Source organism: Cervus canadensis, chromosome 30 (genome assembly GCF_019320065.1).
Source record: "Cervus canadensis isolate Bull #8, Minnesota chromosome 30, ASM1932006v1, whole genome shotgun sequence".
Taxonomy (NCBI): domain Eukaryota; kingdom Metazoa; phylum Chordata; class Mammalia; order Artiodactyla; family Cervidae; genus Cervus; species Cervus canadensis.
Window position 1 is genome coordinate 34,351,255 of NC_057415.1, and position 26,758 is coordinate 34,378,012.

Here is a 26,758-nt window from a genome sequence, read left to right on the forward strand (position 1 = left end):
GTCTTTGCTAATGTGAAGATAGCAAAATTTTATCCTGGCCACTACATTTCCTGTTGGGAGGCTCGCTGACCAGATATCTTGTACCATATGAGATGAGTAACCTCAAGGAGAATACAACTTTGCTTTTCTTAAGTTTTTTTTTGGGGGGGGGCACGCTGCTTGGCATATGAGATCTCATTTCCGGGATCAGGGATGGAACCCTGGCCCCATGCAGTGTAAGCCTAGAGTCCTAACTACTGGAATGCCAGGGAATTCCCACATTTCTCTTTCAAATTCTACCAAGTATTGGGGTGACCAAAAACTTCCTTTGGCTTTGGGGAAAAAAAAAGACACTTTTCATTTTTATCAAGAACTTTGTTGAACAAGGTATTTGCTGTTATGTTCCACTACCTTCTGTCATTTTTCAGGTAACTTCATAATTTCATTTTCCCAAAACTTTTTAATCTTTCTGAGCAAAGAGCTATTCTGGGTGCCCGTTACAGTCTTCCAGGGAATTGAAGTTTTTTCCAATAAGAGAATTTTGTAATGACTGAAATAAATGTAAATCCAAATGTGCACTGTCTGGTAAATATGGCTGATGAATCAGAACTTCCAAGCCAAGCTATGACAGTTTTTGCCGGGTCATCAAAGCAACATGCAGCCTTGCATTATCCTAATGGATGATTGGCCTTCCCAGGTGGCTCAGTAGTAAACAATCCACCTGCCAATACAGGAGATGGGAGTTGGATCCCTGGATTGGGGAGATCCCCTGGAGAAGGAAACGACAACCCACTACAGTATTCTTACTTGGGAAATCCCATGGAGCTACAGTCCCTGGGGTCTCAAAGAGTCAGGCATGATGGAGCAACTAAAACAACAACAATGGCTTTTTCTTGAGACGCGCCTCGCTATCAGAGTGTCTGGGCTTCCATGTCCCCAGGACGGCCCTACCGTTGGCGGCTTCCGCGTGGCCCGAAACGAGGCCAGGCGGCACTGCTCGAGGCCCGCGTCGTCATGGCCGAGGTTCCCGAGGTGTTGCAGCAGCAGGAGGAGGACTGCAGCAAGCTGAGATCTGTATCAGTGGACCTGAATGTCGATCCCTCGCTTCAGATTGACATACCTGACGCACTCAGTGAGAGAGAGAAAGTCAAATTTACAGTGCACATCAAGACCACACTGCCCACGTTTCAGAGCCCAGAGTTTTCTGTTACAAGGCAACATGAAGACTTTGTGTGGCTACATGACACTCTTATTGAAACTACAGAATATGCTGGGCCCGCCAGCGCTGACCAAGCCCGACTTTGATGGCCCTGGAGAGAAGATGCAGAAGCTGGGAGAGAGTGAAGGGTCAATGACGAAAGAAGAATTGGCCAAGATGAAGCAAGAGCTAGAAGCTGAGTACCTTGCTGTCTTCAAGAAGACTGTGTCTTCCCAGGAAGTCTTTCTTCAACGGCTCTCCTCTCACCCTGTTCTCAGTAAAGACCGCAACTTCCCTGTTTTTTTGGAATATGATCAAGATCTAAGTGTGAGGCGGAAAAATACCAAAGAGATGTTTGGTGGCTTTTTTAAAAGTGTGATGAAAAGTGCTGATGAAGTGCTTTTGTCAGGAGTTAAGGAGGTAGATGACTTTTTTGAGCAAGAGAAGACTTTCCTCATCAACTGTTACAACAGGATCAAGGGTTCCTGTGCAAAGGCTGACAGGATGACCAGACCTCATAAAAGTGTCGCAGACGATGATATCCACACCGCAGGCTGCTTGCATAGCCTGGCTTTAGAGGAGCCTACAGTCATCAAGAAGTGCCTGTTGAAGGTGGCTGAGCTGTTTGAAAAACTTAGGAAAGTGGAGAGTCGACTCTCCTGATGAAGACTTGAAGCTCCTGCAATTCTACATGCTCAACATAGAGGCTGCCAAGGATCTCTTATAGCGACGCACCAAAGCCCTCATCGACTATGAGAATTCAAACAAAGCGCTGGATAAGGCCTGGTTAAAGAGCAAAGATGTCAAGCTGGCCAAGGCACACCAGCAGGAATGCTGCCGGAAGTTTGAAGAGCTCTCTGAAACTGCAAAAGAAGAGCTAATCAATTTCAAACAGAAGAGAGTGGCAGCATTTAGGAAGAATCTATTTGAAATGTCTGAACTGGAAATAAAGCATGCCAGGAACAACGTGCCCCTCCTGCAAAGCTGCATCGACCTGTTCAAGAACAACTGAGTGAAGGACTGAATGTGAAGAAAGCCGGCATCACTTGCACTCAAATCATTACCACAGAAGATTTGATTTATCTTGACTGCAGTTTAAAATTATGTGCATACGTATTTTGATTTCTAAACATCTTAACACTTAACCATGTTGGTTTAAAAATATTTCTATTGCATGCTCCTTGGACATAACTAATCTTGATGCAGTTAATACCTCAGTGGGTGGAATCTGAAGTACTGGGTTCTCCTCTAATTTGTAGTGATGAAGAAAGGGTGCAGAATCACGTGCCTTCTGGAGCGAGTGTAATCAGCAGGGGCCCTGCACATGTCGTCTCAAGTTTCGTGTGCCCAGGTCCCTGTAATTTAGGGTAGGTGCCTGTTAATAGCTACTCGTTACAGGTAACAGACATTCCGTCCCTTTATCAAGTGATTTTCCCCTTTCTTACTCACTGATTGATAGTCACCTTCAGTTGTTTGTACTATAACAAGAGCAAGAAAAATATCATATCTTTATATATATCCTTTGCAACTCCATTTTTGTAGCTGGGATACAAATATTTGTGGGGAGAGGCTTATCTTGAGGGTATAAGAACAAGTCATGTGAACCCCTCCCTTCCTGGTGGGGGCGCAGTATGTGTGTGCTTGGACTTTTTATAAAGCGTCCAATAAAATATAAATAAATAAATAAATAAAACAATGGAAATTATGCATTTTCTGTTGACTAATTCCAGCTGATTTTCATTGAGGTGCTGTTTTCAGTTGGACTGATTGGAAGCAGTGTCTGTTGGAATTAATGGTTTGGTTTTCTGAAAGGAGCTCATAATAGAGGACTTCCTTCCAGTGCCACCATATACATAACATCTCCTTCCTTGGATGAAGACCAACCTTTCATGTGGTTGTCAGTGTCTCATTTCACTGACCCCACAATCTCTTCCATTCCACATTCTTGTACAATAACCACTTTTCTTTGTCCATCACAATTTTATTTAAAATCAGAACATTTTCATTACATCTCAGTAGAGAATCACATGTGGGAATGATCAAGATGGCTTTTTTCACCTAACTTATGTGGGACCCAAACATCTAAGCAAGTAATATAACCAAGCTGGTGCAAATTATTTTCAACACTTGATCTGGATGTTTTGAGTGTGTCTGCTGTCTCCCGAATGGCATAACTTGATTGTTCCCAGTTAATGTCTCCATTTGATTGCTATCAACTTCAACAGGTCTACCAGACCATGGACCATCATCCAGTGAGAAAACCCCAGCAGAAAAGTTTAAAAACTACTAATGACATGTTTGTTCAGTCACAGCACCTTTTCCATATACTGCACAAATCTTCTTTATGCATTTCAGTTGCTTTTTTATCTTTCTTGAAATAATAAAGCTAACTATACGAAAAATGCTGTCTTTTCTAGCATCTTTGATAATGCCTACACAAAAATTCACCAACTTTGATGTTTTCTTTAATGCACAGTGATATGAGAGCTGTAACATACAATCTAACAAAATTGTTTTGAATAAAGTTAAAAGCAACTAGGCCCTGCAAAAGCCATCTTACAGAAATTTTAAAAAAAAAAATGAAAGAAGCTTTTAGCCAACTCAATAGGTGAGTGGTTCACAAATTGTGGTCCCAGGACAAGGGCTATCACCCACTTCAGAACTTGTTAAAAATGCAAGTATTAGGCTTCAGTCCAAACTTTCGGGGTCAGAACACTGAAGGCAGGGCGATGCAATCTGTGTTCCACATGCCCCACCCCCACCCCACCGTGTGATTCTGATTCAGGTTCCAGTGTGAGCAGCACTGGAAGAGAATATTCAGATCAAGAGGGGAGAAAGATGCCATTCATTTAAAACTGGTCATCAGCATCGTCAGGGCGCAGGCTGGAGCGGGTACTGTTACTATATCTCCCTTTCCGTTCCATTCACTCAGTCGTGTCTGACTCTTTGCGACCCCGTGGACTGACTGCAGCATGCCAGGCTTCCCTGTCAATTTCAACATAAAATAATTTTGGGATGTTTATGCCAATAACGGTTTTAGGGGGAAAAAACAATTTTCTTGCTCGTACAGGTTTTATCCTGTTACCTTATTTAAGGTGTGAATTCAGAAATTAAACACAAAGGAGGGAGCTGAAGAATGCTCCATCATCGATGTCATTGAAATATTATGACAGTCAATATTTTCTCATTCTTTCAGACTTTTAAGTAATAGTAATTTGATACTTTTAAAATTAAGACTTTCCTTAGTGCATCTTAAGGTTCGGAGAAAAAATCAGGGAGAGCACAGAGATTTCCCAGATGCCTCCTTCCCCCTCACGTGGGCACACCTCCCTCCCTCGTGTCTGTAGTCCACACCAAAGCGGTACCTGTGTTACCGCTGAGGAGGCTGCCCTGACACAGCACCACCACGAGTTCATTCTTGGTGTTGGACATTTTGTGGCTTTGGACCTTAATTTTTTGAAAATATTACTATTAGTAAAATATCTTTTTTTCAGTTGAAGTGTTGATTTAAAATATTAATGACTGCCATACAGCAAAGTGATTCTGTTATACGGGTATTTACATTTTTTCACTTTCCAATATGGTTCATCAAAGTGTATTGAATCTAGTCCCCTTGCTTACCCTGCTGCTGCTGCTGCCAAGTCGCTTCAGTCGTGTCCGACTCTGTGCCACCCCATGGACAGCAGCCCATCAGTCTCCCCCGACCCTGGGATTCTCCAGGCAAGAACACTGGAGTGGGTTGCCATTTCCTTCTCCAATGCATGAGAGTGAAAAATGAAAGTGAAGTCGCTCAGTGGTGTCCGACTCTTGGATACCCCATGGACTGCAGCCTACCAGGCTCCTCCGTCCATGGGATTTTCCAGGCAAGAGTACTGGAGTGGGTTGCCATTGCCTTCTCCGGGGTTGTGTCTAGACCTTAATATTATGTAATATTTTCTGAAGGTAAATGATACATCCTTATAATAATTGAAAGACATATATAGTTTTAAAAATGTTTTATTCCAAATTACCTTTTAAACATTTTAATTAGCATATAACTTTTACTGTATATAGTATTTTACAACCATAGTTCATGTGTATATGATACCTGAAATAACAATAAACAAATCAGAGGTAGCTTTTCCAATTTTTCCAAAGAGGTACAGCAAAGGAGATTTCCAGGGTTCCCGAAGCATCTAATATGCAGTATAGACACAACCCTGTAGGACGTCATTCAAGTTCAACCCCAACTATATGCAGATGCAAGGCTTCTGGAAAGAGGACTCATGTAACCCCACCTGGCCACATTTCCTGATCTCTTTCATCAAATGGAGAAAAAAATAATGCTCCCTCACTGGCGCGGGCTCAAACCTGACTCTGCCACTTAGAGGCAGTGGCCTTAGGCAACTCCCCTTCCCTGCTCAGAGCCGCATACCTGCCAAGGCTCCAGGGCACCCAGAGAGGAGAGAGCTCAAAAGTGTGTGTGAACCACCCCCAGGGCCTGCAGCTCACTGCCTGGTGGCAGCACCTCTGCCTGCACTGCACTGGCCTGGAGTCCGGGCTGCCAGGCTGTGTTCCCCAGCATAGTGAGTAGGTGATGAAGACAACATGGCTGTGGGGTCCCTGTTTGGACCCTCACCCGCCTCGTCCCAAGTCATCACCCTGGGTTCTCTCCTTGCCCCTCTGTCGGGTGGGAACCACCATCACATGGGTCTCAGAGGGTTAATGTGAGGGGAAAATGACAACACCAGAAAGGCATGAACCTGTGCCTCTGGGGATAACCAGTGCTGCTAGAGGTCAGGAGAGGTCGCCTGGGGAGGCTCAGAGAGCTGGGCCAGGAGACAAGTGACCGCAGGGAACACCAAGGAGGCAGCCAGGGTGGGGAAACCAGTGTGTGACCCAGCGGGTAGCTTCCGAGTGTGTTCAGTCTGTGAACGTCTGTCACCCTGTGCTCTGAGGATATTGACACTGGGTCCCTGGCTTATATTTTCCAAAGGTGTTTTTTGTTAATATTGCCATGGGAATAGGAAAAATTCTGAAAGTTATTCGGGCTCCCCAGAGGAAAGGGGAGCCATCTGAGATTGGACTTCTCGTGGACTCGGGAGAAGCCGCACTAGGCGTGTGTGGGGTGCACGTGCGTACACTGAAAGATGGCTGGCAGAAAAGAGGAACCGCAGAGGAGGCAGATGAACCAAGTGACCGGGCGGTGGGGCTGACAGGCTCCCACCAGGGTCCCTGCTGCCCCTCCCCTCAGTCAGTCGCCGTTCGGGCCTGTGCCGCAGCTCTGGGACGTGGTCCTGGGACCCGCACAGGGACACACAGCCTCTAAGCTTCATGCCTGAGGAGAAGCGGGCGTCAGACCAGGCGGGACTGTGGGCGGTCCTCTGCCTTCAACCCTGCGGCACAGGCTGCTTCTCTCCATTTCTCTGTGGGGTGGGGACCTCCTTCCTGTCTCATTACTCAATTCAAGAACAGCTGCCTTTTCCAACACATGGGAAATAACCACAGCATGAGTGAGTGATGGGATCCTCGGCAGGACCCAAAATTCAGTGGCGCTTGCTTTCCCTCTCCTGTTGCCTCTGTTTCAAACCAACACTGGAGTCAGTGGGAATTCTCAGGAAGCATTAGATCCTGACTCCAGGGAACAGGTTGGGTCCCCTGGCACAACAGTGGGGATAGGGGGCTACTTTCCAAAGGCCCCAGGTGCCAAAGCCTCCTGAAAGAGCCCCTGCTCCTGCCTTCAGCACTGGACCTAGGCCACAGCTTCCCTACCTGGAGAGACCCCGAGAGACCCCAGGGCAGCACGGGATCAACCCCCTCTGAGCAAAGCTGATCCTTCTCCTCTGTGACTCAGGTGTCCCCCTTCCCATCTAGACCACAGTGTTCTGGTGCAGGCGGGCCTTGACACCAATGGGAGAAACATTGGGGAGGGGCTGGGAAGCCAGGCTTGGTGGAGGGAGGAAGGGGGTCATGAAGGCAGCGATGGGGGACCCGGGTGCGTGCTAGGTTAGCTGTCCGTGTCATTAGGGAGGATGCCCCTGGCAGCTCCTGTCTCCTGCAGACACCTGCGCCAGCCTTCTCCCGAAGGTCACTGGCGCTCTTGCAGCAGATCTCTGCTCTGAGAGCGTTAAGAGCAGCTGTGGAAGCAGATGTTCCTCTCTGGGGGAGGCAGGGGAGTGGGCTCCATGTATGTCTCCTTGCACCCACGGAATCCTCACTCACTCTAACATCCAGCACCTGTACACCCACCCCTCACTTTCTGAGTCATCACCTCCACCACAGGAGCTCCTCTGCTCAGATCCATCCTGACCACTGAGTCCACGCTGATCAAGGACAACCTGTCACCCCACACCTGCCTGTTCCCTTCCACCCCCAGACCGAAGCCAGACTCTGAAATGGAGACCTCATTTACATCCACTTGATCTCTGGGGCCTCTCTCCTCACCTGACCCCACACTCTCTGTGGGTCCAAATTCTCACCAATTTGTCCCCATCTCAGTTATTCCAACACTTAAATGGGTCACATGGCCAGGACAGGGACCCCTCATATTGGTCCAGGCCCTCAGAGGTCCCTCTGAATGGGGAGGGCAGCAAACAGGACAAGAATCTATCACCAATTCAAGAGAAAGAGACACCCCCAGGAGACCCTCAGCAGGAGTGGATCAAACAAGAGAAGCAGGACTCGGGACTCTCACCTCAGGAAGAAGAGACCCTGGTGCAGGACAGGGGATGAGAAGAGAATCCTGGGAACAACATCCCCCCGCCTGACTCTGGATTCACTGAGGGGCACCTTCCAAATACCTGAGCTTTTGGCCAGGGGCTTCTCAGCTGGAATTTGGGGGGTGGGGTCCAGAAGATGCACGTCACAGAGCCAAGAATGTGTCTGACTCTGTGCAGAGCCAGGCCCACCAGAATCAGATGTGTTTCTAAGACAAGGTGGGTGTTCAAACTCTGAGGAACAAGTCAGTCATGGACCGCATGCTAAATTACACAACTGGGGTAGCTTGTGGAGCTAATGCAATGAGAAAAGTCTTCCCAAGGATGTACTCACAGCCCAGGGGACAACCAAATAGACAGAGATCATGTGATTACAAGGCTCCCTTCTTCCCTAAACAGGGCAGGACCTCAAATCCACATCTGCAGATTAGAGCAGCCTCAAGGTCACGATCCCCGAACCTGCACAAGGAAGCTTAAGACAAGGACATGAATGGTGAGAACTATGAGGCTCCGGGGTCAACACCTGTGTTGGAGGGAACCACCTTCTGCTCCCCACGGGTCTCCTTCCTCCCAGAGAAGAGGCTCTGGGACCAGGCTCAGAATCAGCAGAGACCCCTGGGACCAGCCCTGGTTCTACTACAGGTTCTGTCCAAGGGTAAAATAAATGCAAAATGAAACTCTTTTCCAGGGTCTTCATCCACTGAGAAGAGGGAAAAATCAAAAAGAGCCATGGTCCATACCAAGACAGCTCAGGCTGTGTGCAAAAATCACACTCTTTGGAATCAGAGCTGCCTCCATGAGCAAAGGGCCATGGCCACCAAGCCACTGGCCACTCCAGATTTGCCTCCTGAATCTGGGGGAAGTTTCAGTCACCAGCATGGAATCTTCCTCCCCCCACCCCTCATTCCTCCAGAGGCCAAATCTCCTGAATACCATCTGCTCCATTTAGAGCGCCGAGCCGGGATTCCTTTGAAGAGGAGTGTCCCCATGACCATGAGCAGGGCAGTGGAAGTATTTGTTTCTCCGACTATGCCTGTGCTGTGCCCTGCCTGGGCTCAGGTGGGGGCTAGAGGTCTAGGGTATCCAGGGCTGGGGGCTCAGAGCCTAGAAGGGGCCTCTTCAGCCTTCCTGATCATCTTCTATGGATAGTCACACTGGATTGTGGGGGTGGTGACAGGGGACCTTCACACCACCTCTTTCTAGGCCTCCTCACTGCACCTGCTCGGAGGTCCAATGACTGTAAATTTCATTGTTTCTTATTAAATGTACGGAAGGATTCAGGAGAATGTTACGCGACACTGGAAGCTTCTACCGGTGAGAAGTATCAGACTCCACCCAAAGACATAGATAAACCAGACTTTGTCCTGTTCCCTCACCACCTGGAACTCACACAGCTGTGGGTCAAGGTCCTGTGAGGAGTCACAGCGGGCCCCCCCACCCTCGGGCCACCAGCACAGAAGGGGCAAGACCCCCAGCTCCGGTCAGGGCAGTCCGAGCACATAGGGAGGCGGCTGAGGCTGCTCCTCCCCATCTGCCCAACGGACAGGCAGCCCTGTAGGTTCCCAAACATCCCTTCCTCTCAGAGCTCCAATGGGGGGCTGGGAAGCCTGGGGTGCTTGGCACAGTGGGGTGACTACTGTGGAGTGAGCATGGGCTTCCCGTGTGAGCTCCACGCACTCCAGGTGCAAGCCTGGAGGGGCCATCAGAAAACCCCTGCTCCTCTTCCTCTCCCTACAAGGGGGCAGGAGCCTCTTATCAGCAAAACGGAGAGGGGAGATGCGCGGTACACTGACAGCTTCACAAAGATCTCAACCTGCCCCCAAGCAGGTCAGGTGAGTGACCTTCCAGCCACTGGTGGGGACTTCCTTCAGAGCCGGGGACACAACACTAGACCTGTGCTCAGGGCACGTCTCCCAGCCAGCCCTGCCCCACAAGGCTGTCGGCAACAGCAACAAGGTCCAGTGAAGCTTAGATGCATTGCTGGGTCTTGGTCTAACGGCTCAGGTCCTAGACTCAGACCAGGGTCAGAAGAAGTATCTGCCTCGTCTGTGGTTTGTCTTGACCTTGACGATGAGATCTCCCCACTGAGAGTGTGCCTTCAGGGAGGGACTCCTGCCCCACGCAATCTTCACGCTGGCTGGCTGGCCTGATCGCAGGTCCAAAAGGACCCCGAGCTGTCAGTGGTGAAGACGTTCCCCTTGCAGTCCCACCCGCACTTGGGAAAACGAGGTGGAGACAGAGAGCAAGGTTTTGGGTGGCCAAGTCCCCTGCTGGTGAGTGACGAGGACACGGAGGACTGGGCTCCATCCTGGCCAGGGGCCCCCGGTTCCTTCCTCGGAGCTTCAAGTCAGCGCCTGCAGGGAGGTCTTCAGGCTGGAGGACCCCGCGCCCTCCCTAACACTGCTCTGCATGACCTCCTGCAGGAGCCCGCCCTGCTGCCAACGACTGGCCTTCAGGGTGGGGGCGCCCCTGGGATTTCCATCTGGGCGCAGCCTGAGAGACCTTCAGCGACAGGCACAGCTCACGGTCCAGGTGGGCCCGCCCTCTGTCACAAGGGCAGCTCCTCCGGCCTCAGTCTGGACCACTGCTCAGCCCAGATGAGCGACTCACCGCCATCCCAGCGAGTCTTCTGACACCAGCACGTCCCTGTTGTCTGCTAAGCGCCGTGGAAGGGCGGTGGAAGCATTGCTGAAAGACAAGAGTCACGGGCGTGAGTCACTAAGAGCAGGCACAGGCATCCTGGGAGTCCCCAGCAAATCAGCAGAGAAATGGACCTCGGGGCCCCCAGAGAGCCCTTTATGCCACAAGCTGGGTGCAGTGCATGTTGACCTAAGTGAGCTGTTACTGGGATAATACAACATTATCCTAGAAATTACCTATGATAACTGCAATTATCTTGCAATAATTACATCACTTTGCACATATTGAATAAATTTTGAGGGACTGAAGAAGTTTGCAATTACTTGGGAGAATCTGAATCTGTTTAACGACAGCTGGCCTTGGTACCAATTTACCCAAATGGTCCTCATCTTTACAACCCAGGTTCAAGGACAGAGGGGCTGTGGGGATGGGGAGGAGGAGGCCCTCAGGGTCTGACACATGGTCACCTCCCAAATGAGACCTCTGGGAGAGAGGGGCGTCTGCTGACTGAAGGAGCGGGGCCCTGGTTCATGTAGGGAGATCAGTGCCTGGCCCAGAATGAGGAATTTACAGCACTGGGGATGTTTCAGGGACCAGCTGAAAGGCCCCATATTTGTGTATTTTGCCCCCATCATAGATAAGATTTCCCTTTCTCTGGGTTTTTGTTGTCATTTCTCTCAAGAAATAATGCTGAACATGGAAATACCACACAGTATGTGATGATTTCCAGCCTCCAAAGGTCTCAATAAATGGATTTTATTTTATAAAAATAAATCTCCCTAAATGTATGAGAAAATTGAGAGTAAGTTGGAATGGGAGGTTCTGTGCTCAGTATTCCAGGAAATTGAGGAGATCGCAGCCACAGCTTCCCAGATGGTGCTCGAGGTAAAGAACCTGCCTGCCAATGCAGGAGATGCAAGAGACTCGGGTTCAATCCCTGGGTGGGGAAGACCCCCTGGAGTAGGAAGTGGCAACCCACTCCAGTCTTCTTGCTTAGGAAACCCCATGGACAAAGGAGCCTGGCAGGCTACAGCTCCATGGGGCTGCAAAGAGTCCGAAACAAGTTAGCCACTGAACGCACACAGCTAAGTTCCCCTGATGGTCAGGACCAAGGAAAGGCCACTTTTTACTCACTATTTCTGTAGCCCACAGTGTCGCACAACTGATACAGCGACATACTAAGATGGTTTCCTCGCCCCGGAAGCGGTGCCTGAGCGCAGGGACCCTGGCTGTGGCTGTTTTCTGCGTCGGTTGAGACGCCCTCTGCTGGCCGTTACTGAGTGGCGGATGACGCATGCGCGCATCCTCTCGAGCCGGCCTAGTGGAATCAAGTAGATTCTTGAGACCGGCTTCTTTGCTGATAGCCCCAGGGAAGCTCCCCTCCGACTGTTCCTGCTCATTCCTGCGACCAGCCTGTGATCACATCTATAGTAAATGTACGTAGTAAGCAAATCCTGAAATAGAATTTATAGTAGTGGTTGTTTGTTGCTTGATAGAGGGAAGAATGAGAAGTGATGGTTTAATGGATGTCTTGTTTTTGGGAGGTGGGTGATGAGTATGGCCTGAAATCAGATAGCTGTGAAGATTGTACAACTTGTGAATATGCCAATCATTGAGTTGTACACCTTAAAACTGTTACTTGTATGCTTTGTGAAGTGTATTTCAACAAATCTATTAATATTTTTAAAGCTAATAAATGGTGGTACTGCTTCTTGTTCTTATAAATTCATTCAAGGTGTGGCATTTGGGCTGTGTTTCCATACGAACTGCCAAAATTATATATAATAATCCAGATACCTAAAGCTAAAAAAGCTGGATCATGAGTGTTGCTGGGTCTCCTCTGTTTGCCTACTAATCCATTCACTCTTACTGATACATTAACTATGGCTATATTCTCTCTCTTCACTGCCAGGGATATCATTACCTTTGATGACTTGATCTGACGAATCCTTAGGAAAGCTCCCCGTGACTCCACAGATATCTGTGGGGAGAGAGAATACCTCACCTGTCCGTGTTTTCTTGGCATCCAGTGCATAAATACCATTTGGGTGACTCTCAACATACTTAAATAACCATGTCAATAATAATAAAAGAATAATACCAACATATATAGCAGATATAGGTGATTTGAAAGAAGGATAGTTTGTGTAAAGATACATTATAGTTTTCCATGTCTCTACAAGAAAATTATAAATGAAGATCATGAGTCTTAAAAAACAGATATTTGATGACAAGCATATTTTTTTCAAGATACCCTCTCAATTTTTCTTTACAGTCTTCTCAGTGATGATGGAGAGTAAGCCTGGCTGGGTCAAAGCATCCCCCAGGCCATCGGCAGAGAACCATGCCTTGCAAATATCCTTCATTTCAGGAATGCACAGAGGAGCGCGCGGCCAGTTCTTTAAGGAAGACACAGCTTCGTTCGCCGTTTCACCAACGGCCAGCAGACGGCGCCCGACTCTCTTTGGGATGAACTGGCGCCTCAACCGTCGAGGGAAACTCGTACTCCCCAAGTTCCCCGATATTCTGAGATTTCCCATGTGAGAAGCCAACTTAGTTTGTCGCTGTTCCGACTGTGTGACACCCCGGGGCTGAGGAAAAAGTGATCTTTCCCTGGGTCCCGGGCCACCCAGGGGGAACTCCGCCATGGCGGACATCTCTTCAGTTTCTTCAAGTACTGAGCATAGAACCTCCCCGTCTCACTCCCAAACTTCCTCATATAACAATAGCTCAATATACCGAAAGGTATTTTATAAAAGTATGAATTTATTGAGACCTCTGGAGGCTGGAAATCATCACATACTGTGCGGTATTTCCATGTTCAGTACTGTTTCTTGAGAGAAATGCCGACAAAAACCCAGAGAAAGGGAACACCTACCTACGATGGGGGCAAAATACACAAATACGGGGCCTTCCAGTTGGTCCCTGAAACATCCCTAGGTGCGGTAAATGCCTCATTCTGGGCCAGGCACTGACTTTCCTACATGAACCAGGGCCCTGCTCCTTCTCCTTCAGTCCTCCAGATGGTCCCGTCTCCAAGAGGTGTCTTTTGGGAGATGTCCATGTGCCTGACCCTGAGGGCATGCTCCCTGCCCCAACTAACACACACAGATTCATGTCCTTACACCTGGGTTGTAGAGATGAGGAACAATTGGGTTAATTAGTAAATTCAGATTTCACAAGTAACTTGCAAACTTCTTCAGTCCCTCAAAATTTATTCAATATGTGCAAAGTGATGTAATTATTGCAAGATAATTGCAGTTATCATATGTAATTTCTAGGATAATGTTGTATTATCCCAGTAACAGCTCACTTAGGTCAACATGCACTGCACCCAGCTTGTGGCATAAAGGGCTCTCTGGGGGCCCCGAGGTCCATTTCTCTGCTGATTTGCTGGGGACTCCTAGGATGCCTGTGCCTGCTCTTAGTGACTCACGCCCGTGACTCTTGTCTTTCAGCAATGCTTCCACCGCCCTTCCACGGCGCTTAGCAGACAACAGGGACGTGCTGGTGTCAGAAGACTCGCTGGGATGGCGGTGAGTCGCTCATCTGGGCTGAGCAGTGGTCCAGACTGAGGCCGGAGGAGCTGCCCTTGTGACAGAGGGCGGGCCCACCTGGACCATGAGCTGTGCCTGTTGCTGAAGGTCTCTCAGGCTGCGCCCAGATGGAAATCCCAGGGGCACCCCCACCCTGAAGGCCAGTCGTTGGCAGCAGGGCGGGCTCCTGCAGGAGGTCATGCAGAGCAGTGTTAGGGAGGGCGCGGGGTCCTCCAGCCTGAAGACCTCCCTGCAGGCGCTGACTTGAAGCTCCGAGGAAGGAACCGGGGGCCCCTGGCCAGGATGGAGCCCAGTCCTCCGTGTCCTCGTCACTCACCAGCAGGGGACTTGGCCACCCAAAACCTTGCTCTCTGTCTCCACCTCGTTTTCCCAAGTGCGGGTGGGACTGCAAGGGGAACGTCTTCACCACTGACAGCTCGGGGTCCTTTGGACCTGCGATCAGGCCAGCCAGCCAGCGTGAAGATTGCGTGGGGCTGGAGTCCCTCCCTGAAGGCACACTCTCAGTGGGGAGATCTCATCGTCAAGGTCAAGACAAACCACAGACGAGGCAGATACTTCTTCTGACCCTGGTCTGAGTCTAGGACCTGAGCCGTTAGACCAAGACCCAGCAATGCATCTAAGCTTCACTGGACCTTGTTGCTGTTGCCGACAGCCTTGTGGGGCAGGGCTGGCTGGGAGACGTGCCCTGAGCACAGGTCTAGTGTTGTGTCCCCGGCTCTGAAGGAAGTCCCCACCAGTGGCTGGAAGGTCACTCACCTGACCTGCTTGGGGGCAGGTTGAGATCTTTGTGAAGCTGTCAGTGTACCGCGCATCTCCCCTCTCCGTTTTGCTGATAAGAGGCTCCTGCCCCCTTGTAGGGAGAGGAAGAGGAGCAGGGGTTTTCTGATGGCCCCTCCAGGCTTGCACCTGGAGTGTGTGGAGCTCACACGGGAAGCCCATGCTCACTCCACAGTAGTCACCCCACTGTGCCAAGCACCCCAGGCTTCCCAGCCCCCCATTGGAGCTCTGAGAGGAAGGGATGTTTGGGAACCTACAGGGCTGCCTGTCCCCTGGGCAGATGGGGAGGAGCAGCCTCAGCCGCCTCCCTATGTGCTCGGACTGCCCTGACCGGAGCTGGGGGTCTTGCCCCTTCTGTGCTGGTGGCCCGAGGGTGGGGGGGCCCGCTGTGACTCCTCACAGGACCTTGACCCACAGCTGTGTGAGTTCCAGGTGGTGAGGGAACAGGACAAAGTCTGGTTTATCTATGTCTTTGGGTGGAGTCTGATACTTCTCACCGGTAGAAGCTTCCAGTGTCGCGTAACATTTTCCTGAATCCTTCCGTACATTTAATAAGAAACAATGAAATTTACAGTCATTGGACCTCCGAGCAGGTGCAGTGAGGAGGCCTAGAAAGAGGTGGTGTGAAGGTCCCCTGTCACCACCCCCACAATCCAGTGTGACTATCCATAGAAGATGATCAGGAAGGCTGAAGAGGCCCCTTCTAGGCTCTGAGCCCCCAGCCCTGGATACCCTAGACCTCTAGCCCCCACCTGAGCCCAGGCAGGGCACAGCACAGGCATAGTCGGAGAAACAAATACTTCCACTGCCCTGCTCATGGTCATGGGGACACTCCTCTTCAAAGGAATCCCGGCTCGGCGCTCTAAATGGAGCAGATGGTATTCAGGAGATTTGGCCTCTGGAGGAATGAGGGGTGGGGGGAGGAAGATTCCATGCTGGTGACTGAAACTTCCCCCAGATTCAGGAGGCAAATCTGGAGTGGCCAGTGGCTTGGTGGCCATGGCCCTTTGCTCATGGAGGCAGCTCTGATTCCAAAGAGTGTGATTTTTGCACACAGCCTGAGCTGTCTTGGTATGGACCATGGCTCTTTTTGATTTTTCCCTCTTCTCAGTGGATGAAGACCCTGGAAAAGAGTTTCATTTTGCATTTATTTTACCCTTGGACAGAACCTGTAGTAGAACCAGGGCTGGTCCCAGGGGTCTCTGCTGATTCTGAGCCTGGTCCCAGAGCCTCTTCTCTGGGAGGAAGGAGACCCGTGGGGAGCAGAAGGTGGTTCCCTCCAACACAGGTGTTGACCCCGGAGCCTCATAGTTCTCACCATTCATGTCCTTGTCTTAAGCTTCCTTGTGCAGGTTCGGGGATCGTGACCTTGAGGCTGCTCTAATCTGCAGATGTGGATTTGAGGTCCTGCCCTGTTTAGGGAAGAAGGGAGCCTTGTAATCACATGATCTCTGTCTATTTGGTTGTCCCCTGGGCTGTGAGTACATCCTTGGGAAGACTTTTCTCATTGCATTAGCTCCACAAGCTACCCCAGTTGTGTAATTTAGCATGCGGTCCATGACTGACTTGTTCCTCAGAGTTTGAACACCCACCTTGTCTTAGAAACACATCTGATTCTGGTGGGCCTGGCTCTGCACAGAGTCAGACACATTCTTGGCTCTGTGACGTGCATCTTCTGGACCCCACCCCCCAAATTCCAGCTGAGAAGCCCCTGGCCAAAAGCTCAGGTATTTGGAAGGTGCCCCTCAGTGAATCCAGAGTCAGGCGGGGGGATGTTGTTCCCAGGATTCTCTTCTCATCCCCTGTCCTGCACCAGGGTCTCTTCTTCCTGAGGTGAGAGTCCCGAGTCCTGCTTCTCTTGTTTGATCCACTCCTGCTGAGGGTCTCCTGGGGGTGTCTCTTTCTCTTGAATTGGTGATAGATTCTTGTCCTGTTTGCTGCCCTCCCCATTCAGAGGGACCTCTGAGGGCCTGGACCAATATGAGGGGTCCCTGTCCTGGCCATGTGACCCATTTAAGTGTTGGAATAACTGAGATGGGGACAAATTGGTGAGAATTTGGACCCACAGAGAGTGTGGGGTCAGGTGAGGAGAGAGGCCCCAGAGATCAAGTGGATGTAAATGAGGTCTCCATTTCAGAGTCTGGCTTCGGTCTGGGGGTGGAAGGGAACAGGCAGGTGTGGGGTGACAGGTTGTCCTTGATCAGCGTGGACTCAGTGGTCAGGATGGATCTGAGCAGAGGAGCTCCTGTGGTGGAGGTGATGACTCAGAAAGTGAGGGGTGGGTGTACAGGTGCTGGATGTTAGAGTGAGTGAGGATTCCGTGGGTGCAAGGAGACATACATGGAGCCCACTCCCCTGCCTCCCCCAGAGAGGAACATCTGCTTCCACAGCTGCTCTTAACGCTCTCAGAGCAGAGATCTGCTGCAAGAGCGCCAGTGACCTTCGGGAGAAGGCTGGCGCAGGTGTCTGCAGGAGACAGGAGCTGCCAGGGGCATCCTCCCTAATGACACGGACAGCTAACCTAGCACGCACCCGGGTCCCCCATCGCTGCCTTCATGACCCCCTTCCTCCCTCCACCAAGCCTGGCTTCCCAGCCCCTCCCCAATGTTTCTCCCATTGGTGTCAAGGCCCGCCTGCACCAGAACACTGTGGTCTAGATGGGAAGGGGGACACCTGAGTCACAGAGGAGAAGGATCAGCTTTGCTCAGAGGGGGTTGATCCCGTGCTGCCCTGGGGTCTCTCGGGGTCTCTCCAGGTAGGGAAGCTGTGGCCTAGGTCCAGTGCTGAAGGCAGGAGCAGGGGCTCTTTCAGGAGGCTTTGGCACCTGGGGCCTTTGGAAAGTAGCCCCCTATCCCCACTGTTGTGCCAGGGGACCCAACCTGTTCCCTGGAGTCAGGATCTAATGCTTCCTGAGAATTCCCACTGACTCCAGTGTTGGTTTGAAACAGAGGCAACAGGAGAGGGAAAGCAAGCGCCACTGAATTTTGGGTCCTGCCGAGGATCCCATCACTCACTCATGCTGTGGTTATTTCCCATGTGTTGGAAAAGGCAGCTGTTCTTGAATTGAGTAATGAGACAGGAAGGAGGTCCCCACCCCACAGAGAAATGGAGAGAAGCAGCCTGTGCCGCAGGGTTGAAGGCAGAGGACCGCCCACAGTCCCGCCTGGTCTGACGCCCGCTTCTCCTCAGGCATGAAGCTTAGAGGCTGTGTGTCCCTGTGCGGGTCCCAGGACCACGTCCCAGAGCTGCGGCACAGGCCCGAACGGCGACTGACTGAGGGGAGGGGCAGCAGGGACCCTGGTGGGAGCCTGTCAGCCCCACCGCCCGGTCACTTGGTTCATCTGCCTCCTCTGCGGTTCCTCTTTTCTGCCAGCCATCTTTCAGTGTACGCACGTGCACCCCACACACGCCTAGTGCGGCTTCTCCCGAGTCCACGAGAAGTCCAATCTCAGATGGCTCCCCTTTCCTCTGGGGAGCCCGAATAACTTTCAGAATTTTTCCTATTCCCATGGCAATATTAACAAAAAACACCTTTGGAAAATATAAGCCAGGGACCCAGTGTCAATATCCTCAGAGCACAGGGTGACAGACGTTCACAGACTGAACACACTCGGAAGCTACCCGCTGGGTCACACACTGGTTTCCCCACCCTGGCTGCCTCCTTGGTGTTCCCTGCGGTCACTTGTCTCCTGGCCCAGCTCTCTGAGCCTCCCCAGGCGACCTCTCCTGACCTCTAGCAGCACTGGTTATCCCCAGAGGCACAGGTTCATGCCTTTCTGGTGTTGTCATTTTCCCCTCACATTAACCCTCTGAGACCCATGTGATGGTGGTTCCCACCCGACAGAGGGGCAAGGAGAGAACCCAGGGTGATGACTTGGGACGAGGCGGGTGAGGGTCCAAACAGGGACCCCACAGCCATGTTGTCTTCATCACCTACTCACTATGCTGGGGAACACAGCCTGGCAGCCCGGACTCCAGGCCAGTGCAGTGCAGGCAGAGGTGCTGCCACCAGGCAGTGAGCTGCAGGCCCTGGGGGTGGTTCACACACACTTTTGAGCTCTCTCCTCTCTGGGTGCCCTGGAGCCTTGGCAGGTATGCGGCTCTGAGCAGGGAAGGGGAGTTGCCTAAGGCCACTGCCTCTAAGTGGCAGAGTCAGGTTTGAGCCCGCGCCAGTGAGGGAGCATTATTTTTTTCTCCATTTGATGAAAGAGATCAGGAAATGTGGCCAGGTGGGGTTACATGAGTCCTCTTTCCAGAAGCCTTGCATCTGCATATAGTTGGGGTTGAACTTGAATGACGTCCTACAGGGTTGTGTCTATACTGCATATTAGATGCTTCGGGAACCCTGGAAATCTCCTTTGCTGTACCTCTTTGGAAAAATTGGAAAAGCTACCTCTGATTTGTTTATTGTTATTTCAGGTATCATATACACATGAACTATGGTTGTAAAATACTATATACAGTAAAAGTTATATGCTAATTAAAATGTTTAAAAGGTAATTTGGAATAAAACATTTTTAAAACTATATATGTCTTTCAATTATTATAAGGATGTATCATTTACCTTCAGAAAATATTACATAATATTAAGGTCTAGACACAACCCCGGAGAAGGCAATGGCAACCCACTCCAGTACTCTTGCCTGGAAAATCCCATGGACGGAGGAGCCTGGTAGGCTGCAGTCCATGGGGTATCCAAGAGTCGGACACCACTGAGCGACTTCACTTTCATTTTTCACTCTCATGCATTGGAGAAGGAAATGGCAACCCACTCCAGTGTTCTTGCCTGGAGAATCCCAGGGTCGGGGGAGACTGATGGGCTGCTGTCCATGGGGTGGCACAGAGTCGGACACGACTGAAGCGACTTGGCAGCAGCAGCAGCAGGGTAAGCAAGGGGACTAGATTCAATACACTTTGATGAACCATATTGGAAAGTGAAAAAATGTAAATACCCGTATAACAGAATCACTTTGCTGTATGGCAGTCATTAATATTTTAAATCAACACTTCAACTGAAAAAAAGATATTTTACTAATAGTAATATTTTCAAAAAATTAAGGTCCAAAGCCACAAAATGTCCAACACCAAGAATGAACTCGTGATGATGTGCAGCCTCCTCAGGGCAGCCTCCTCAGCGGTAACACAGGTACCGCTTTGGTGTGGACTACAGACACGAGGGAGGGAGGTGTGCCCACGGGAGGGGGAAGGAGGCATCTGGGAAAACTCTGCGCTCTCCCTGATTTTTTTCTCCAAACCTTAAGCTGCACTAAGGAAAGTCTTAATTTTAAAAATACCAAATTACTATTACTTAAAAGTCTGAAAGAATGAGAAAATATTGACTGTCATAATATTTCAATGACATCGATGATGGAGCATTCTTCAGCTCCCTCCTTTGTGTTTAATTTCTGAATTCACACCTTAAATAAGGTAACAGGATAAAACCTGTACGAGCAAGAAAATTGTTTTTTCCCCCTAAAACCGTTATTGGCATACACATCCCAAAATTATTTTATGTTGAAATTGACAGGGAAGCCTGGCATGCTGCAGTCAGTCCACGGGGTCGCAAAGAGTCAGACACGACTGAGTGACTGAATGGAACGGAAAGGGAGATATAGTAACAGTACCCGCTCCAGCCTGCGCCCTGACGATGCTGATGACCAGTTTTAAATGAATGGCATCTTTCTCCCCTCTTGATCTGAATATTCTCTTCCAGTGCTGCTCACACTGGAACCTGAATCAGAATCACACGGTGGGGTGGGGGTGGGGCATGTGGAACACAGATTGCATCGCCCTGCCTTCAGTGTTCTGACCCCGAAAGTTTGGACTGAAGCCTAATACTTGCATTTTTAACAAGTTCTGAAGTGGGTGATAGCCCTTGTCCTGGGACCACAATTTGTGAACCACTCACCTATTGAGTTGGCTAAAAGCTTCTTTCATTTTTTTTTTTAAATTTCTGTAAGATGGCTTTTGCAGGGCCTAGTTGCTTTTAACTTTATTCAAAACAATTTTGTTAGATTGTATGTTACAGCTCTCATATCACTGTGCATTAAAGAAAACATCAAAGTTGGTGAATTTTTGTGTAGGCATTATCAAAGATGCTAGAAAAGACAGCATTTTTCGTATAGTTAGCTTTATTATTTCAAGAAAGATAAAAAAGCAACTGAAATGCATAAAGAAGATTTGTGCAGTATATGGAAAAGGTGCTGTGACTGAACAAACATGTCATTAGTAGTTTTTAAACTTTTCTGCTGGGGTTTTCTCACTGGATGATGGTCCATGGTCTGGTAGACCTGTTGAAGTTGATAGCAATCAAATGGAGACATTAACTGGGAACAATCAAGTTATGCCATTCGGGAGACAGCAGACACACTCAAAACATCCAGATCAAGTGTTGAAAATAATTTGCACCAGCTTGGTTATATTACTTGCTTAGATGTTTGGGTCCCACATAAGTTAGGTGAAAAAAGCCATCTTGATCATTCCCACATGTGATTCTCTACTGAGATGTAATGAAAATGTTCTGATTTTAAATAAAATTGTGATGGACAAAGAAAAGTGGTTATTGTACAAGAATGTGGAATGGAAGAGATTGTGGGGTCAGTGAAATGAGACACTGACAACCACATGAAAGGTTGGTCTTCATCCAAGGAAGGAGATGTTATGTATATGGTGGCACTGGAAGGAAGTCCTCTATTATGAGCTCCTTTCAGAAAACCAAACCATTAATTCCAACAGACACTGCTTCCAATCAGTCCAACTGAAAACAGCACCTCAGTGAAAATCAGCTGGAATTAGTCAACAGAAAATGCATAATTTCCATTGTTTTATTTATTTATTTATTTATATTTTATTGGATGCTTTATAAAAAGTCCAAGCACACACATACTGCACCCCCACCAGGAAGGGAGGGGTTCACATGACTTGTTCTTATACCCTCAAGATAAGCCTCTCCCCACAAATATTTGTATCCCAGCTACAAAAATGGAGTTGCAAAGGATATATATAAAGATATGATATTTTTCTTGCTCTTGTTATAGTACAAACAACTGAAGGTGACTATCAATCAGTGAGTAAGAAAGGGGAAAATCACTTGATAAAGGGACGGAATGTCTGTTACCTGTAACGAGTAGCTGACTCATCTGCTATTAACAGGCACCTACCCTAAATTACAGGGACCTGGGCACACGAAACTTGAGACGACATGTGCAGGGCCCCTGCTGATTACACTCGCTCCAGAAGGCACGTGATTCTGCACCCTTTCTTCATCACTACAAATTAGAGGAGAACCCAGTACTTCAGATTCCACCCACTGAGGTATTAACTGCATCAAGATTAGTTATGTCCAAGGAGCATGCAATAGAAATATTTTTAAACCAACATGGTTAAGTGTTAAGATGTTTAGAAATCAAAATATGTATGTACATAATTTTAAACTGCAGTCAAGATAAATCAAATCTTCTGTGGTAATGATTTGAGTGCAAGTGATGCCGGCTTTCTTCACATTCAGTCCTTCACTCAGTTGTTCTTGAACAGGTCGATGCAGCTTTGCAGGAGGGGCACGTTGTTCCTGGCATGCTTTATTTCCAGTTCAGACATTTCAAATAGATTCTTCCTAAATGCTGCCACTCTCTTCTGTTTGAAATTGATTAGCTCTTCTTTTGCAGTTTCAGAGAGCTCTTCAAACTTCCGGCAGCATTCCTGCTGGTGTGCCTTGGCCAGCTTGACATCTTTGCTCTTTAACCAGGCCTTATCCAGCGCTTTGTTTGAATTCTCATAGTCGATGAGGGCTTTGGTGCGTCACTATAAGAGATCCTTGGCAGCCTCTATGTTGAGCATGTAGAATTGCAGGAGCTTCAAGTCTTCATCAGGAGAGTCGACTCTCCACTTTCCTAAGTTTTTCAAACAGCTCAGCCACCTTCAACAGGCACTTCTTGATGACTGTAGGCTCCTCTAAAGCCAGGCTATGCAAGCAGCCTGCGGTGTGGATATCATCGTCTGTGACACTTTTATGAGGTATGGTCATCCTGTCAGCCTTTGCACAGGAACCCTTGATCCTGTTGTAACAGTTGATGAGGAAAGTCTTCTCTTGCTCAAAAAAGTCATCTACCTCCTTAACTCCTGACAAAAGCACTTCATCAGCACTTTTCATCACACTTTTAAAAAAGCCACCAAACATCTCTTTGGTATTTTTCCGCCTCACACTTAGATCTTTATCATATTCCAAAAAAACAGGGAAGTTGCGGTCTTTACTGAGAACAGGGTGAGAGGAGAGCCGTTGAAGAAAGACTTCCTGGGAAGACACAGTCTTCTTGAAGACAGCAAGGTACTCAGCTTCTAGCTCTTGCTTCATCTTGGCCAATTCTTCTTTCGTCATTGACCCTTCACTCTCTCCCAGCTTCTGCATCTTCTCTCCAGGGCCATCAAAGTCGGGCTTGGTCTGCACTGACGGGATAATAAGCCCAGCATATTCTGTAGTTTCAATAAGAGTGTCATGTAGCCACACAAAGTCTTCATGTTGCCTTGTAACAGAAAACTCTGGGCTCTGAAACGTGGGCAGTGTGGTCTTGATGTGCACTGTAAATTTGACTTTCTCTCTCTCACTGAGTGCGTCAGGTATGTCAATCTGAAGCGAGGGATCGACATTCAGGTCCACTGATACAGATCTCAGCTTGCTGCAGTCCTCCTCCTGCTGCTGCAACACCTTGGGAACCTCGGCCATGACGACGCGGGCCTCGAGCAGGGCCGCCTGGCCTCGTTTCGGGCCACGCGGAAGCCACCAACCAAAGGACCACCCTGGGGACATGGAAGCCCAGACACTCTGATAGCGAGGCGCGTCTCAAGAAAAAGCCATTGTTGTTGTTTTAGTTGCTCCATCATGCCTGACTCTTTGAGACCCCAGGGACTGTAGCTCCATGGGATTTCCCAAGTAAGAACACTGTAGTGGGTTGTCGTTTCCTTCTCCAGGGGATCTCCCCAATCCAGGGATCCAACTCCCATCTCCTGTATTGGCAGGTGGATTGTTTACTACTGAGCCACCTGGGAAGGCCAATCATCCATTAGGATAATGCAAGGCTGCATGTTGCTTTGATGACCCGGCAAAAACTGTTATAGCTTGGCTTGGAAGTTCTGATTCATCAGCCATATTTACCAGACATTGCACATTTGGATTTACATTTATTTCAGTCATTACAAAATTCTCTTATTGGAAAAAACTTCAATTCCCTGGAAGACTGTAATGGGCACCCAGAATAGTTCTTTGCTCAGAAAGATTAAAAAGTTTTGGGAAAATGAAATTATGAAGTTACCTGAAAAATGACAGAAGGTAGTGGAACATAACAGCAAATACCTTGTTCAACAAAGTTCTTGATAAAAATGAAAAGTGTCTTTTTTTTTTCCCAAAGCCAAAGGAAGTTTTTGGTCACCCCAATACTTGGTAGAATTGGAAAGAGAAATGTGGGAATTCCCTGGCATTCCAGTAGTTAGGACTCTAGGCTTACACTGCATGGGGCCAGGGTTCCATCCCTGATCCCGGAAATGAGATCTCATATGCCAAGCAGCGTGCCCCCCCCCAAAAAACAACTGAAGAAAAGCAAAGTTGTATTCTCCTTGAGGTTACTCATCTCATATGGTACAAGATATCTGGTCAGGGAGCCTCCCAACAGGAAATGTAGTGGCCAGGATAAAATTTTGCTATCTTCACATTAGCAAAGACTAGATGGTCTTTTTTTTACCTAGAAATGCTCTGAGTAGGGACAATTAAAAAAAAAAAACAAACAACTCCTGATGTTCCAACATAACTGCCTTAGAGAAAGCGATCAAAACATTTTCTTCTGAAAGAGTTTCTGCTGCTCATGATGGGTGGTTGAGCTGAAGCAAAGGAGCTACCAGTAACAGCAAAGTGGCCTGATGATGTGGATACCAAGTAAATCAAACGCTGGAAGACAGGAGACTCCAGAATGAGTGATGGGAAAATAATCCAATTATCTTCCTTTGAGAAGTATAAATTCATGGTAAGTAAAGAGAAGTCAGCCATACAAGCTATCCTTGCTGTTGTTCTGGGTTCCCTGAAGCTTACAGTACCTGACCTCTTGCCAGGTCTGAACCCAGAGGGGTCCTATGAATGCGAGTGCCCCATGTGCAGTTGGCAGCCACAGTAGCCAGTAAGGATGGCAAGATTCTAGTACAAGTTCCAATGTGACAGTGTGTTATCCCCACACCACCAAGCTATTTCTGACACCAGTTTGGTGTCTCACACTCCTGACACTTTGTACTCAGAGAAAACTTCAGATTCCACAGGTTCAGGGCTCCCTGTTACAAGACAGCCCCTGCCCCACTTGAGATGCACTCACAGCTCCAGGCTGTCAGCTGTGCCTCTGGTGGAGCCACTAGAGTGCAGAGGTTCCAATGACCCTTCCTGGGTTCAATTAACTTGCTTACGGAACTCAGAGAAATCTTTTATTGATTAGATTATCATTTTATAATAAAAGGCTGTAACTCGGGGACAGCAGACGGAAGACGTGCCTCAAGCAAGGTGGGCAAAAAGCCATGAGCTCCTCTGTCCTTCCCGAATCTCAACCTGGTCACCAACCTGGAAGCTTTCCAAACCAGTCCTTTTGGGTTTTTACAGAGACTTCATTACAGAGACATGATTAACTCATCAGACACTGGTGATGGGTTCAACCTCCAGCTCCTCTCTCCTCCCTGTATTGTGGGGTTCTGATAAGGTCAGGCAGCCCCTACTCTTTGGTCACTGGGATGCTCTCCAAAGGTCACCTCATTAACATAACAAAGCCCATTTATCACTTTCAACTTAAGAAATTCCACTGCCTTTAGTAGCTGTGCCAGCAACCAGGAGAAATACCAAATACATATTTCTTAATATAAATCACAACATTCAGGTCACAGGATAGCACCTTTCCTGAGTGCAGATCAGCCCTTAATCATTATACTGGTTTTTTTTTTTATACTGGTTTTATCTAAGGTCTCTAGAGATTTAAATTCCCTGCCCACTGAAGGCAAGGCTTTGGTGTACAGGAAATGTGTATATTTTGAGCAAAATTATAAAGAATTCAGACTCCACCATGTGAACCTGTTTGGGGAGCTACACTAGATTTGAAACCTTCAGGAAGTCTACATGCACCAAGCCAATCAGCATGATTACACTTGAAGGATTTATTTTCAAAGATGAGACCTAAACAATCCCAATAGTGACTCCAGGATGACGGGAGATCGAGGCCTTCCATGCACTTGAGCACTTGGAATTAATTCCCACCCTCATAACATATACACTTTCCAGGAATATGTTACAATCTATATCAATATGTGCCCAAAGATAACTAGCAGGAAAATAGTGTGCTACATCTCAGTTAATGAAGCCTCAGACCAGGTAAGGACTCTGTAAGCCCCAGAAACCACAGAAGATTCTTTTCTTTTTTTAATTTTTTGTTTTACACCGGAGTATAGTTGATGAATAATGTTGTTAGTTTCAGGTGTAGAGCAAAGTGAACATTCTCATGAACGTGACTCAGCTCTTTACTTTGAGGTCCAGGTACCTTGAGTCTAATAAGAATAGATTCTGATTGGCTTGTGCTGCTTTTCTCAGCCATCAGCAGTAACAACCTGAACTAGAGGTCCACAGACCTGGTGGAGGCTGTTTTTATAGAATAGTAGCTATGTGCATAAGACAATGTGGTCCCCTCCATATGCTCCCTCCTGCTCATTCACAGAAATTATCCCACCTACAAGTACACTGTTTGGAACTAGGAACAGTGAATAGATCCATCCATTCAGCTCACTCAGTTGGGTCCAACTCTTTGCAACCTCTTGGACTGAAGCACACCAGGTTTCCCTGTCCATCACCAACTCCCGGAGCTTACTGAAACTCATGTCCGTTGAGTCGGTGAGGCCATCCA

At 48.5% G+C, this 26,758-nt stretch overlaps 2 pseudogenes; one reads left to right on the top strand and one right to left on the bottom strand.

Annotated features, from left to right (window-relative positions):
- Positions 1 to 325: 325 nt before the first annotated feature.
- Positions 326 to 22,467, top strand: LOC122431897 (annotated as a pseudogene).
- On the bottom strand, positions 2,084 to 26,758 carry LOC122431896 (annotated as a pseudogene).